At 43.1% G+C, this 13,964-nt stretch overlaps 1 protein-coding gene and 1 long non-coding RNA gene across 3 annotated transcripts in view; one reads left to right on the top strand and one right to left on the bottom strand.

The window, feature by feature from the left end:
• Positions 1-191: 191 nt before the first annotated feature.
• On the bottom strand, positions 192-8,898 carry LOC140191816 (uncharacterized). 2 transcript variants are annotated; one of them, XR_011883935.1, is made up of 3 exons: positions 8,359-8,898; positions 6,174-6,371; positions 192-1,612 (listed from the first exon to the last, which is right to left on the bottom strand). It is a non-coding gene; the product is annotated as an uncharacterized lncRNA (long non-coding RNA). The 2 variants fall into 2 exon arrangements; XR_011883934.1 differs by having other exon boundaries at positions 8,551-8,897.
• A 2,984-nt stretch (positions 8,899-11,882) lies between these two features.
• LOC140191815 (polycomb complex protein BMI-1-like) overlaps positions 11,883-13,964 on the top strand; it is a 45,145-nt gene continuing 43,063 nt past the window's right edge. The window contains exon 1 of the mRNA XM_072249610.1: positions 11,883-12,296. The gene's annotated coding sequence lies outside the window, so the exon portion shown is untranslated. The remainder of the gene's footprint in view (positions 12,297-13,964) is intronic.

The raw sequence follows: 13,964 nt of genomic DNA, 5'->3' as shown, positions 1-13,964 counted from the left end.
CCATAGTATGATGCCACCTCCACTATACTTTACGGTAGAGATGCAACCTGGCTGATGTACAGTATTAGATTTATGCCACATTTACCACGTAGCATTGAGGCTAAAATTTCCACTTTAGTGTCATCCGACTACAAGACCTTCTTCCACATCTTTTTTTTGAGATATACATGCATATTTATTATCCCATACAGACAAATATAAAGCATATACCAATGTTCTAATTAATATGGCTGTCAATTACTGACATGATTTTGGATTTATGTACTAAGAAGGCAAGTCTACTAAGAAAAGATCTTTGCAAATTAATTCAAGCAGTGCAGTCTAATGAAGATGAATTGGGGTAAGTAAAAACAAAAAGCACTGAAATACTCAGCAAAACAGGCAGCACTGAATAAAGTCTTACAGAGCCGAGAAGTAATCAGAAGCTCAGACAAATTTAAAGACTGACCGAAGGCATTCAGGAAAGCAATGATCAAAATGTTTTCTATGTGGCATGGAGAAGACTAAAATAGACTGCTTTATAAAATGCTCCACCAGTTTATGGAGAAAAAAGAACTTGGCATTGAAGTTGTCAAATTTCTTCCACATCTTTGCAGTATCTTCAAAGTGACACTTTGCAAAGTCTTTATGGGTATATGATTTTTTTTTTTAGCCAGGTCTTCTTCCTTGCCACTCTTCCATAAATACCCTTTCTGTGCTAGGCCTTACAGATTGTGGAGTCATGAACTTCATCTCCAGTTGCATCCACTGCCTTCTGCAGCTCACTCAGTGACTGTTGGTGTCACAGTAGCCTCTCTTACAAGTGTCATTCTTCTCTGGCGACTAGGTTTAGAGGGGCAGCATGATCAAGACAATGTGTCTGTGTTTTATATGTTTTCCCACATTTTCACAATGGATTGCACTGAGCTCCAGGGTATGTTCAATGCCTTTGTGATGGTCTTGGACCCTTCCCCAGATTTGTGCTTCTCTATTATCATTTCCCTGACTTGTCTTGAATGCCCTTTTGTCTTTATTTTGGCTTGGTCTGTTGAAAAAATTACCATACTGTTGGACCTTACAGAGAAAGAGATACTTATTCTTATGGATTCATTGAAAACAGGTGATTCTCCAATTTTCCACATCCACAAATTGGGTGAGTTGGTGCGGTAATATGTACAGTGTAGTACACCTGAGGAAATTTAGCATAATAAATACAAAGGGGATGACTATTTTTTCAGCCTCAGAATATTGGTTTTTAATTTTTAGTCAATTGTTGCTAGATTTTGGAATTTTACTTTTAATTTGACAGAATGCACAATGTTTTGTAGTTTAACTGAAATAATATTTCAATATATAGATTTTCAGGGCACTCTATATTTTGATTTTTTAATTGAATGGGGCGGCACTACAGAGTAGCGATTAGCATAACGCCCTCACGGCGCCAAAGACCAGGATTTAATTCAGTCCTCTGTCAGTAAGGATTTGTACGTTCTCTCTGTGACCGGGTGGGTTTCCTCTGGGTGCTCCGGTTTCTTCCCACCTTCTAAAGATGTATGGGCTAGTAGGTTAATTGGCCACTTTGGTGTATCTGGGTGATCTTTGGGTCGGAAAGTCCTCTTATCGAGCTGTATCTCTAAACAAAACAAATAAAATTTGTATTTAAAATATTTTGACACCGTCCTATAGACTCCAAGCAACTTCTGTTCCATTAATAACTCTTTCCCAGCTACCCCCCCCCCCATGTCCATCCACGCAGACCAGTTGTGAGCAGGTTAACTGAACACGGGAAGGCGTGTTTGGAAGAGTGGAGAGGCTGGTATGAAGTCACAATGTTCTTGCTGTAATGGTGCAATACAGGTCTAATGGAATCTTTTCCTAGCTCGCCCAGCAGTTTTGCATGTTACTAACAACGCGCTAAAATGTTCAGAGCAGAATCAGGTTTACTATCACTGGCATATGCTGTCTTGTGCCCGCAGTACTTTGTAATACATAATAACGATAAATAATAATCATCATCATCATCATTATCATCATCCAGTTTTAGAGTCAGTATACCACAAATTATATTATAGCCGATCAGGTACTACAGATAGGACAATCCATAATAACCGTCTGGATATAATAGTATAGGATAAACAAGCAAGAACAATTTACTTAATAGATATAGCCATTCCAAATACACGTACCATACGGAAATCATTAAGTGAAAAACACCAGAAATGTGCTGAATTAAAAGAGGAAGTTGAAAGATTCTGGAACATAAACAGAGTATATATTGTCCCAATAGTAAGATCTAAAACTGTTATCATCCCAAAGCCACTACAAAATAGCATTAAACAATTAAGGCTACACAATAATATCTATGTAATTCTTCAGATGGCCACAATACTAAACACCATTATAATAGCCAGAAAGTTCCTAGCAATTGACAAATGAGCGTTCTTGGCTATGCCCGTACCTCAGGTTTTACGAGTTTGAGCTCAGAAAAATAAATGACAATGCAAATCTTCAGAAAGCCACAATAATAAACACACTAGAATAGTCTGAAAGTTCCAAGTAATTGATCAATAAGCATGTTTGGTTATGCCCGCACCTCAGGTTTTATCAGCTTGAGCTGAGAAAAAAATGTGCTTTTATAAATAATTAACTATAAATTACAGCAAAAAGTATAAGTCATGCAAAAAAGGAGCAAAAATAACGAGAGAGTGTCCACTGGTTCATTGTCCATTCAGAAATCTAATGTCGGAGGGGAAGACGGTGTTCCTGAAACGTTCAGTGAATGTCTTAGGACTTCTGTACCTCCTCCTTGATGAGAAGAGGGCATGTTTTGGGCGATGTTGCAAATGATGAATAAGATATAAGCTAGAAATGCCTCAAATATTTAAATAGTATTTCTCTTTGTTCGATTGTTGTAACACATTCTTTGTGTGTTACCTTCAGAAATAGTTGTAAAGTGTCGAGTAACAGGACATAATTTAGGGAGTCATTACCATGGATTCCCTCTGGTCATACCTAACTGTAACCACGGTCAAAGGTTCTCTAGGGAGATGCCATGAATGACGTATTAAGCTGTTTTGGTACATGTAACAGATGTACGTGTTCTAGAGAACAAGGCAATCCGAACTTCACTAAATGATTCTAAACTGGACAATTCCTGGAGAAGTAATTTGCTTTGCAAAGATTTGAAGCTGTCTTAGTGTAAGCTTTTGCCTTCAGTATTGACCTGACCAGAATCTTCAATACAGTACATTTATTTTAAAGCGAAGACGGTACCACGCAGATTTGCACGGAACAGTTACACACTCGCCGCTGGAAGCGGTGTAAGTTTTAGAGCGCAGAAAGCCGAAGAACACACATTTGGCAAGTGTGTTGCACCGCATCAGGGAATAACTCGAAAATACGTGAGAGAACGTTGGTCCAATGCACAATCTGCAGATACTTTGTGAAGCTACCCTTATGTTTTCGGAGTGGCATTTAGAAAGCCGCCCCACAACAGAAGAAATGATTTTGCAACTGTATTCTAAAATAGGTCAAATTCCAGGCAGAATCTTAGTGATAACGTCCATTCGTTGCAATATTGATTTGAACCTTGACGTGAACAGCAACTTTGAAAGCTTATAAAAATCTCTCTCCTTCTCTTCCTCTCCCTCTCTCTTTCTCTCTCACTCACTCTCACTCTCCCTAATCTCTATCTCCATATTATGAATATTGTCGACGAAAAAAATATTTTCGAAACCAGGGCAGTCCCGAAGCATCCAATGCTACTTATTCACACAAAATGTTGGAGGAACTCAGCAGGTCAGGTAGTATCTGTGGAGGAGAATAAACGGTCGACGTTTCGGACCGAGACCCTTCAACGGAACTTATTCCTCTCCATTGGATAATAAATCAATCTTATTCCTTTATTCCCCATTCATAGCTGCTGCCTGACATGCTGAGTTCCTCCAGTACTTTTTTTCTTCTGTGTTACTCTGGATTTTCAGCATCTGCAGAATTTCTTTTACCTAGGGAGGGAAATGGACAGTCGACGTTTCGGGTTAAGATCCTTCATCTGTAACGCTTTCAGGACAGTTCTTCTTCAAGCATTATAGGATGAGTTCGAAAGCTTAATGAAAACCAAGCCTTTCCTTTTACATCCTTTTACATTCTGTTACACTGATACATATCTTCAGGAAACACTCGCCTTGTCTTCAGGATTTCCAGAATATGTTGTGTTAATAATGCGACTGATTCTATTCTTTCTATGTTATAGCGGTGACTCAGAAGTAACCCAGTTGGTGTATAATATCAAATACTTTGCGACATTTGATTTTTATTGAGAAATCGAATCACCAGGTCCTAGACTACACGAACAACCACGAAACTTTTAATAGCCGTCGATGGCCCATAACTCAAGGCTATTTTTTGCAGTTTATAATCCCATTTCGTGATTGCAATAATAATTGGTTCATACAGAAAATAAAGGATTGTGATGTAGACCGGCTGCGACCCATAAACTGGCCCCGTGTTTCCTCAAATGAGGATGATGGCGTTATAGAGAGAGGGTCAAAAACACACGCAGCTAATAAAAAATGATTGAAATTTCTATTTGGCGCAGCGGCTGGACTAAGAAGCGAGTTCAAAAGGGGAGACGTCGGCCAAGGAAGCAGGCAATGATGGAGGTGGTTTGTGGGAAGCAACGGGATCCCTTGCCAGTAAACTGAGGTCAGGAGAGAGGTTGGGGGAAAACTGGAGTGCCGACTGAGCTGAGAAACGGAAGCTTCGGTGTTGGGTGAAGGGATAGACGTGCTGTAACCAACGTACCATGCGCCAAAAAGGGAAAAAAACCGTGGGATTTACCCGCCAGATTGAAAGAGGGGCGGGCGCCCACCACATGGGCAACCGAGCACACCGACTGAACCCTGTGAAATCTGGATTAGGATAGCGTTCTGTTTTCTTACCAACACACACACACACACACACACCTAATCTACCTAGTTTTTAATTTCCAATACGCGGTGTCAGAATCCAATAATTATATTCCGACGCCATTGATTAGATTTAAGAAAAAAAACTCTTCGTGGGACTGGATATCTGTCGAAGTTCTTGAAAATCGGGATCAAAAAAAAACCCACAAGAGATTCTGCAGATACTAGAAATCCAAAACAATACACGGAATGCTGGAGGAACTCAGCAGATCAAGCAGCATCTATGGAAAGGAATGATGGGCTCTTTATAGATCAGGGGTTCCCAACCTTTTTTATGCCATGGACCCCAAGTTCTGAACCCCTGTTACAGATGCAGGACAGAGAGGAAGAAAGAGACGAAGAGAACAGAGAGAGAGAGAGAGAGAGGAAGACAGAAGGAGAGGGAGAGGGAGGGGGAGAGGGGGAGAGAGGAAGAGAGGAGGAGATGGGGAGACGGGGAGAGAGGGGGAGAGGGGCAGAGGGGGAGGGGGAGAGTGGGAGCAGGGAGCGGGGACAGAGGGAGAGAGCGCGATTGAATAAAATCAGGCAGGGGGTTAGAAACAGTGACAGCTGAAAATAATGTGCGGGAAATGTAAATGCATTGGACGGGATGAAGTGAACGAAGCTTTAAATACCGTCTGTCAACAATGGAGAAATTTGCCTGTTCGTGGGGCACTTAGGGTCACGGAAAACATCTCCCAGTGAGAAGCATGCGTCAGTAGTAAGTTCCCTTCCACAAAAAAGGAAACTTTGATTTTGTTTTAGTACCTAACCTCCAGCCTATCCGAGCCTATTAATTAACTCTGGTTTCTTGTAGAGGAGAATAGCCATTTGCGGTGCCCTTTGTCGGTGCATAGCCCATACAGAACAGATTATATTGGGAAATGAACGCATTACTTTGTGTGTGTGTGTGTGTGTGTGTTTGTGTGTGTGCGCGCGCGCGCGCGTGCATGTGTGCTTGTGAGCATGTGTATGTAGAGTATTTATGTGTGTGTATGTGCGCGTGCCCTGAGGAAGAGAAAGATAATTTCTTCGAATCCATGTTTCAATTACGGAAGGTCCAAATAAAACTGTTTTGATCTGTGTAATGGGACGGGCACAGTAGAGTGGATATACTTGAGGGACTTTTCAGAACTTAAAAAAAATTACCAAAAATAATTAAGAGAGCTGCTCAGAAAATTGACTGGAACGTATAAAAAGAGTTTAGTTTTAATTATACTTCATGAACCTTTGTGGCGCCCGACCTACCATCTCCCTCGAATCCAGTGCCCGTGAAACATAAGAGTGTTGTTTTGAATTCCTTGTTGGCATTCGGATGAGAGGCCATCGGAATGTGGCATTCATGAAACCTTGCAATGTATTTGCTGGAAACTCCCATTGACTTGCAACTCCACAGGCAGAAACTCCATTAATTTATTTCAGTTAGTTAAATGTATTTTAATGCATCTGTAATAAAAATGAAAGGAAATATTAATTTAAAAAAATATATAAAGGTGCGATTGCTTTAAAAAGAAAAGAAAACATGGATATTTATTCCCAAGCCACACTCCCAAGTAGCCATGATTGGAACATAGTTGGTAGACTAAACCGATTTTTAAAAAATTGAAGTCGCGCCCGCACTATATTGGTGCGTTCTTCTTTCAGCCATATCATGACTTTGTCCGACACTGAATAGAAAATGGCGGAAGCGCTGTTAAAATTCACCTCGTCTACCCAACTGAAATAATCGTTTCCGCATTCAGTGGTGTAGCTCAGTACTACGGCAAGGTCAGGACATTGCTACTAACATTTATTTTAAATTCTGCCCTACCGGCTAGTTTCAAACACTTCAATATCGGGTAGAAAGAAACCTGGTTTAATACAATGTTGAATGATCTGAATATTCGGAGTTTTTCCCTTCTGATCTCGTCTGGAAAATCTCAGATACGGTTCTTGTGTTTAAGTAAATACATTATCAAACATTCCCGACAGGCTGATGGTTCACTAGACAATCAAAACAGTGCTCCCCTCATATACTGCTAAATGCAAACTTTTTCCCCCCAAAATTAAGTCCAGTCTATGGACCTTCCCAGCAAAAGAGATAGATCGCCAGTGTCAGGATGAGTATCATTCGCCCTCTGCGTGGACCTGAGATCTGGTTGCAAAGAGTCCATTCAACTGAGCAACACACAGAACATGCTGGAGGAATGTTTATTCCACTCTGTAGATACTGCCTGACCTGCTGAATTCCTCCAGCAACTTGTGTGTGTTACTCTGGATTGTCAGCATCTGGAGGATCTCTTGTGTCCGTGCAACTGAGCAGCTTCGGTAAGACTGCAGCCTCGAAACACAACACACGTATTAAACATCGGAGAAGAAGCGCACGAAGTTGGAAAATCAACATATTCAGAATCAGAAACTGCTTTACTATCACTGACATATGTTGTGAAATCAAGGATATTTTCGAAATTGCATTGCAAATGTAAAGGTGAAACTTTTAAGCAACACACATCAAAGTTGCTGGTGAGCGCAGCAGGTCAGGCAGCATCTCTAGGAAGGGTCCCGGCCTGAAACGTCGACTGTACCTCTTCCTAGAGATGCTGCCTGGCCTGCTGCGTTCACCAGCAACTTTGATGTGTGTTGCTTGAATTTCCAGCATCTGCAGAATTCCTCGTGTTTGCGAGGTGAAAATTTTACTTTGCCGGCTTAATTTAATTGGCGCTATTCCATTCCTTTCCTATCTAATTATTGTATTACCTCTCGCTCATAAGGACGGAGCCATGCTAATCTTAACAATTAACGGTTGATCCCTATATTTAATAAATACATAATAGATGCAGCGGGCAAAAAGATGACTTTTTCAAAGTTTACGGGCTGATGCAAACCTCACGCATATCATGGAGGTCAGTAGATCATCACTAAACCCTTACACCATCTCTAAATCGGCTTTCCGCTAACCCGTTTCCTCACCCCTCTTACCACCCCCTACCGTTCGAAACTCTCGAAACTCACAACAGCCTCCCTGACCCCTCCCCCAACACACACACATACAAACACACTCACACACACAACAAACATTACACACAACAAACACCACACACACACACACACACACACACACACAGGCGCGCGCGCGGTATCTCCTGGAAGAAGCAAGTAGGCATGGAAAAAAGAAAGAATGAAGATTTAGAGCCGGACAATAACGAAGGAGGTGGGGCGGGGACGCTGAAGGAGAGCAGGAGATTTACAGTTCTGGGGTATTGAAATGAATGTGTGGGAAGCAACACCGTGGTTTTTGATTCCAGCATCTGGAGGAGATTGAATAACGACGAACAATAAAACTCAACCTAGTCATGAGAACCAGTTTCCAAGCTGGCCAAAGTATCTCGGTTTAGAAGTATATTCCTCAAGTGAGTGATTCTTGTGAAGCTGTGGACTTTTATTTTGTTCTTACTCGCAAATATCACTGGAAGCCAGCGGGAATCTCCACTTCTGCTGCGATGGCAAAACTATTACGGGATGTATTATATCACCCTCCATGTCAGGAATTTTCTGAAACTACGTCATCCGCCGCCCGATATTTACAACTCGCGGAGCAGGCGCCTACTGTTGCTGTTAAGTGATCGCCGCTTCGTTGCTCGCATACCGATAACGTTAACGGCCTCCCTCGCAAGAAACAGCCTGCAGGCGTAAAGGGCTCTATACCACTCACGGACGAGTTGAGACGCCTTGCAGCCAATCCGAAGTGCCATTACTTTTGTAATGTAGGAAACTTTCCACATCAAGAGGAGGCGTGTGTAGATAACCAGATGGTCCGTTTTCCAGTGAGTGGAGTTCCGGTGTTAACGTTGACTTGGACTTACTCTGAGTTTAAAGTATTCAGAGGCTGGTGGTCAAGGTTAGAGGAGATTTACGGGCTTAACCCCAAATGCAGGACGTTTCTAGAACCTCACTCATGATCACATCATCAACTCTCTTTACCAAAAAGAACACAGATTTCGGAAAACCTAAAAAGATAAACCTAAATATTTGGCGTGGGGTATGACGCAAGGGAGGAGCAGTGAATATGAATGTGTTATTCCCATGTACGTCATGTGTACGGCGAATGGGAGGTGGCGCCATCCAGTTGTGGACTGAATGACATCGGCATCTCCCCCGTAGGCTGTCAACATCACAACTTCCGAAACGATCGGGCAGATTTGGTCGATAGCCAATAGTCCCGTGATCATAACCAAAGAGAACCTTGTTATTGAAATATCAAATCACATTTTAATTTCTTTATGGAGAACATTTGGAGTTTAATGCAATTCCAGTATTTTGAAATATTTGAAAACACATTCAAGACGCCGGTCATATCAAAGACGATTTTGAGAAAAACAATATTACACTTTACTGTAACACACACAAAATGCCGGAGGAATTCGGCAGTCAGGCCGCATCTATGGAGATACTTACACCTTAGCAGCGCCTTCGTTTGGCCATTATGTAGACATGGGAAACCAGACTCAGACTGTGCACAATAAGACCCCACGAAAAAAAGCAATGTGATCATCTATTTCTGTTTTACTTTAGTTGGCCACTCCATGTAGGAGGATTCCTGATTCTTCCCTGAAAAAGTGTCATGAAATCAGTTGGATCCACCTGAGAGAAAAGCATCTCGCTCAGAAGATGACAGTCTGGCGTGTGCTGATAGGAATCGGCTCAATTAGTGCTGGACGTGCACGGCATGCCGGTCAACTGCTAAAGACTAAAGATGGCGCGCGTTTCCGAGATGGCTAGGTGTGCTATCCCAATGCAGTGTCTCGGTAATGTGCAACCACCCAGGATTTTTTGGCCTGGATCCCTATTTCAGAATTCCATTCACGACTTTCATCGGCGTCCCTTCGAGGGCCAGATTTCTCAGTGAAGCGGTGAAGAATTTAAGTATGAATGAAGTTAATATGACCCAAGAATAAAGAGAAAAATGAAACAATGCTCCCCTAGAGCAATATCAACTGAAAACGGAAAAGACGATAATCTATTATTGCTCCCATCGATTCGGTTTAATCTGGCCCAGGAAAATGGGATTTGAATCTTTTCCTATGAGTTGAGCGCCCCAGATTTAAAAGTTCGTATATGAAGAAAACGTGCTTCTCTCGTTGTTTTCACCCTGTCCTTAAAGCAGGATATGTTCTATAAAGTCTAAACTAACGCTAAGCAAAAGAAATCCGGCGCAGAAACTATGGAGTAAACATGTTCCTGGTCCTAAAGGCTTTAAAACTGGATCGGTATTCGCTTGAATTGAGGACCATTCACGTAGTTTGAAGTTCCACATATTTTACACCTTAGAAGATTTCACGGCCCATTTTGATAGAATTGTTAGGGCACAAAAGCAACTATTCGGTCCATCAGTTCCGCGCCAGCCCATTGTTGAGCAATCTATCCAGTCCCGTTTTCCGCCTCCCCCCTCCCCCACCCCCGTACTCCTGCGGATTATTTCTCCACAGATGTCTAACCAAGATGCCTTCCTGCCCGTCCCGGTTGGTTTTGTCCGTTAGTCCTACAGCTAACTCCAGACAAGCTCGCTCTCCCCTCCCCTATCTCTTTCCTCCCATCGCTTTGTATCCGTGTGTCCGTCGCTTTGAATCGACCGTGTGTAATTACTTGGTTGAGGTGTTCTCTATCTCGTTCGATGTCTCATAACAGTTAACTGGCGCGGTACATTTGCTTCAAGACTTCAGCTCATGCTCACCCTTCCCCGTCACCAACAACACTATCGTCCCGCCCCTCTCCCCTGTCTCCGCATTAAACCTGTATCGGTTATTGGTCCCAAGAGGAACGTACGGGTTCTGAATGTTACGGTGGCGCAGAAGATGGTACAGCTTCGAGGGAGTCGATTGAGCATCTCCAGAGTGGGTCAGAGCGCGCTGGCTGACACGCACTTAAATTGCTCTTCAAACGTATTCACTTTTCCCGTTCTATTCTTGTGTAAAATGTGTCCAGCGCTTACTCGCTACGCACCATGTCATATATAAATATATTAATAGAGAAAAAAACATATTATGACAACGAGAGAAGCGGAAGGTAATTGATGGCGCCCCGAAACTCAGTAGTACTACTTGGCAACATACCCGTTTTCTCTTGAATTAAACCGATAATTAAAAATAAATCCCATTGGAAATTGATCTTGATCTTGGGTCTGGCTCAAAGGCCAGATATTTGCAATCAGAAAATGGTGTATTAATCGACACTCTGTTAGGCTGGGCAACGGTCAGTATTGGATCACTATTCCATTCTTATAAATGGATTGATAACTAAGACTCACTCTGCGTTGTAGGTTTTAAATGATTGCACGCAAGATAAATACAAACATTCACGGAAAAGCCACAATGTGAAACCGTGTGAATAGATCAAACAATCGGCGTGACGAACAATCAGAATTCAGGAGTGTAGAAAGATTAATAAACCCATGTGCTAGGTGTTGCCGTGTGTATTCAGAATGTTAAATAAATGCTCGACTGTTGTTCGGATTGTTCCTGTGCCCGGTGTTAGGAGCAGAGTTTATTTCACATGAATGGGCCAACAGGAAAACCGGTACTCCGTTCCCTCGTTTCAAATCTCTAACTATTGATCTATGCCTTCCCAAACCACTTGTAATCGTTGGTTGCTACACGATAGAAAGGGGCGTTATGGCTCAGTTTTCCTCTTATCTTCCAGGTATGGTTCTGTACAATTTATAAAGGGGCTCCATTTTATAAAATAATACAAGTCAATATTTGTTCTTTTAACATGGTGCCAATTCCTCCCACCGCAACCTCCCCCCTCCCCCGTTCATGTCTTTCTCTCTGAGCAAGCGGGCCTGCCGCTCGCTCTATGTCGCTGCCACTTTGGATCTCTCTCTCTCTTTATGTTTGTCGGTCTGCCTCGGGATTTTTGTTCTCAGTTACAGTTTCTGAGCCACTCCTCTCTCTCGCTGTGTGTGCGTGTATGTGTCTGTCTGTGTGTGCCTGTGTGTATGTGTACCCGTGCGCCTTTAGTTCCCTTCTCTGTCTATACTTGCGTCTCCCTCTCTCTCACACACACCCTGTTATTTCTCGGTAACTGTCTCCTTCCCTCTCTGTCTGTCTGTCTGTCTGTCTGTCTGTCTGTCTGTCTGTCTGTCTGTCTGTCTCTCTCTCTCTCTCTCTCTCTCTCTCTCTCTCTCTCTCTCTCTCTCTCCCTCTCTCTGTTCTCAGTCAGTATTTCTGCCTCTGGACACCCTGAAGGAATGAACCCACGTGACTAAACGGGGCGGTCGATCAGGAGCTGAAAAAAAAGCCATTTTGTTCGAGGAGCCTGTAGTAACAGCTTCAGCTAAACACTCTTTCTTCGCCCTGCTCCCGGCACCAGAGACGGCGGCCGCCCGATCAGCAGGTACGGACCGCTTTAAAAAATATCCCACTTCCCCACCGGCCGGGGAGACTGAGCTTACCATCCGGCAGATGTCTTTACTCGAACGAAATTAGTGGTGCGGGATTGCTTGACATCGTATCGCTGTTTCCATTTCAAGATGGCCGCTTGCCTTGAATTCAATTCTACCGATCTGTTACTTTTCATTGTGTTTCTGCCGCTTGTCTCCGTTGTTTCGCTGCTTGTTTTTGCTGTGGTCGCTCGGTCTGACCCAAGACGTCCCCTTCGCCACCCAGTCCGCCCCATCAGTTGCCGGTCGGTGCAATTATTTGTTGGAAATTTGCCGTTGGGTGTCTGTGCCCAGCATAGGCTCCTAGCTGCTCGATATGTCTCTCTCTCTCTCTCTCTCTCTCTCGCTCTCTCTCTTTCAATGCCCCCACTTTAACGTTGGTGAGTTTAGTGAGCCCGAGCCACTCTCTCACTGAACAGCAGTTCGAAATCGCTGTTTTTTCAAAGACGAGTAAAACTGGCCCGGCGCGGCTGCAAAGGTCACATACTTGGCTTCAGTTCGCTCTTACTTCGAGCTCCGGTTTGCTTCACGGTCGCTCGGGAGAGCGTTGGGAAGCCCGGTCGGCTCGGCGCGGCCAGCCTCGTGCGCAGAGAAAAATCCGACCGTCCTGAGATCGGGCACGATTTAAAACTTTGTCCCGGGTTCCTGCGGCACGATTTTATAGAATCCAGTAGTACAGTGTGTAATGATTGTCACTGGCAGGGTCTAGTCGCAATCTGACTAACCCCGGCGCTTTTACGAACTTTTTTCGCCCGAGCCCTTGTCTTGAAATACTTGGTAGCCTGTGTGGTTCGCCTCCCCCTTTCGAGACCCGGCTCGATGAACTAAATCTCTACCCGGGTCAAGGGGGAGTGAATACGGACGAGATGGTCGCATTTATTACTGTTTTTTTTTAAAAAATGCGTGTGCGAACGGGTTGGCAAAACGTTTGTTGAGTACTAAATCCAAAAGTCTATGTCTGTGTCCGGACTCAATTGGTTGTATCGCTGTAGTTCTGGTTAGTTATAACGAAACTATACTTAAACGCGTTTTTTTTTACTGCACGTGCCGTGTGTTTTGAACTGGAGGTGAATATATTCTCTTTGATGTTAGCAGTTTGGATAACTTTGCATTCTCGAGCGTGTTTTAAACTCACCGCGATTGTGGTAGAGAATTTCTCTGTGAAAATAGATACTTCGAATTGAGAATGTATTTTGTTCATGATCAGTAACATGAAAGTCTGCATGGAACACACGTTTATTTTAGTCTTGGTTTATACCCTGCGAAGTTGGTACATGTTTTATCCAACTTACTGGATATAAAGACTAATATAATTTCAGCGTTTCCTGCATATATAACTTTAATCCACTTCTCTGATTTGGGTAGCGTCACTCGAGTTCGCAACAACAGTAGGTAATCAAAGTGCTGTGCGAAGTCGTTACAAAAACTGTTTTATGGTTTAGGGACGGGAATATTTGTGCTTGCGGAAGACTGGGGCAGTGTGGATATCATTTGAAGTCGGTATTCTCAAACCAGAGTGGTTTTAAAAATTAAACCTGCAAGTACATTTGTGTGAGGGAGAAAGAGAGAATCAGGGCGTTTCGGTTTGAAATGGAGGGTTCAGAGGGGTGTGTTTGTGTCTC

The sequence above is a fragment of the Mobula birostris genome, chromosome X (assembly GCF_030028105.1).
Source record: "Mobula birostris isolate sMobBir1 chromosome X, sMobBir1.hap1, whole genome shotgun sequence".
In the NCBI taxonomy this organism is placed as follows: domain Eukaryota; kingdom Metazoa; phylum Chordata; class Chondrichthyes; order Myliobatiformes; family Myliobatidae; genus Mobula; species Mobula birostris.
The sequence above is the reverse complement of the archived record's forward strand: the minus strand, read 5'-3'. Positions and strand labels throughout refer to the sequence as shown.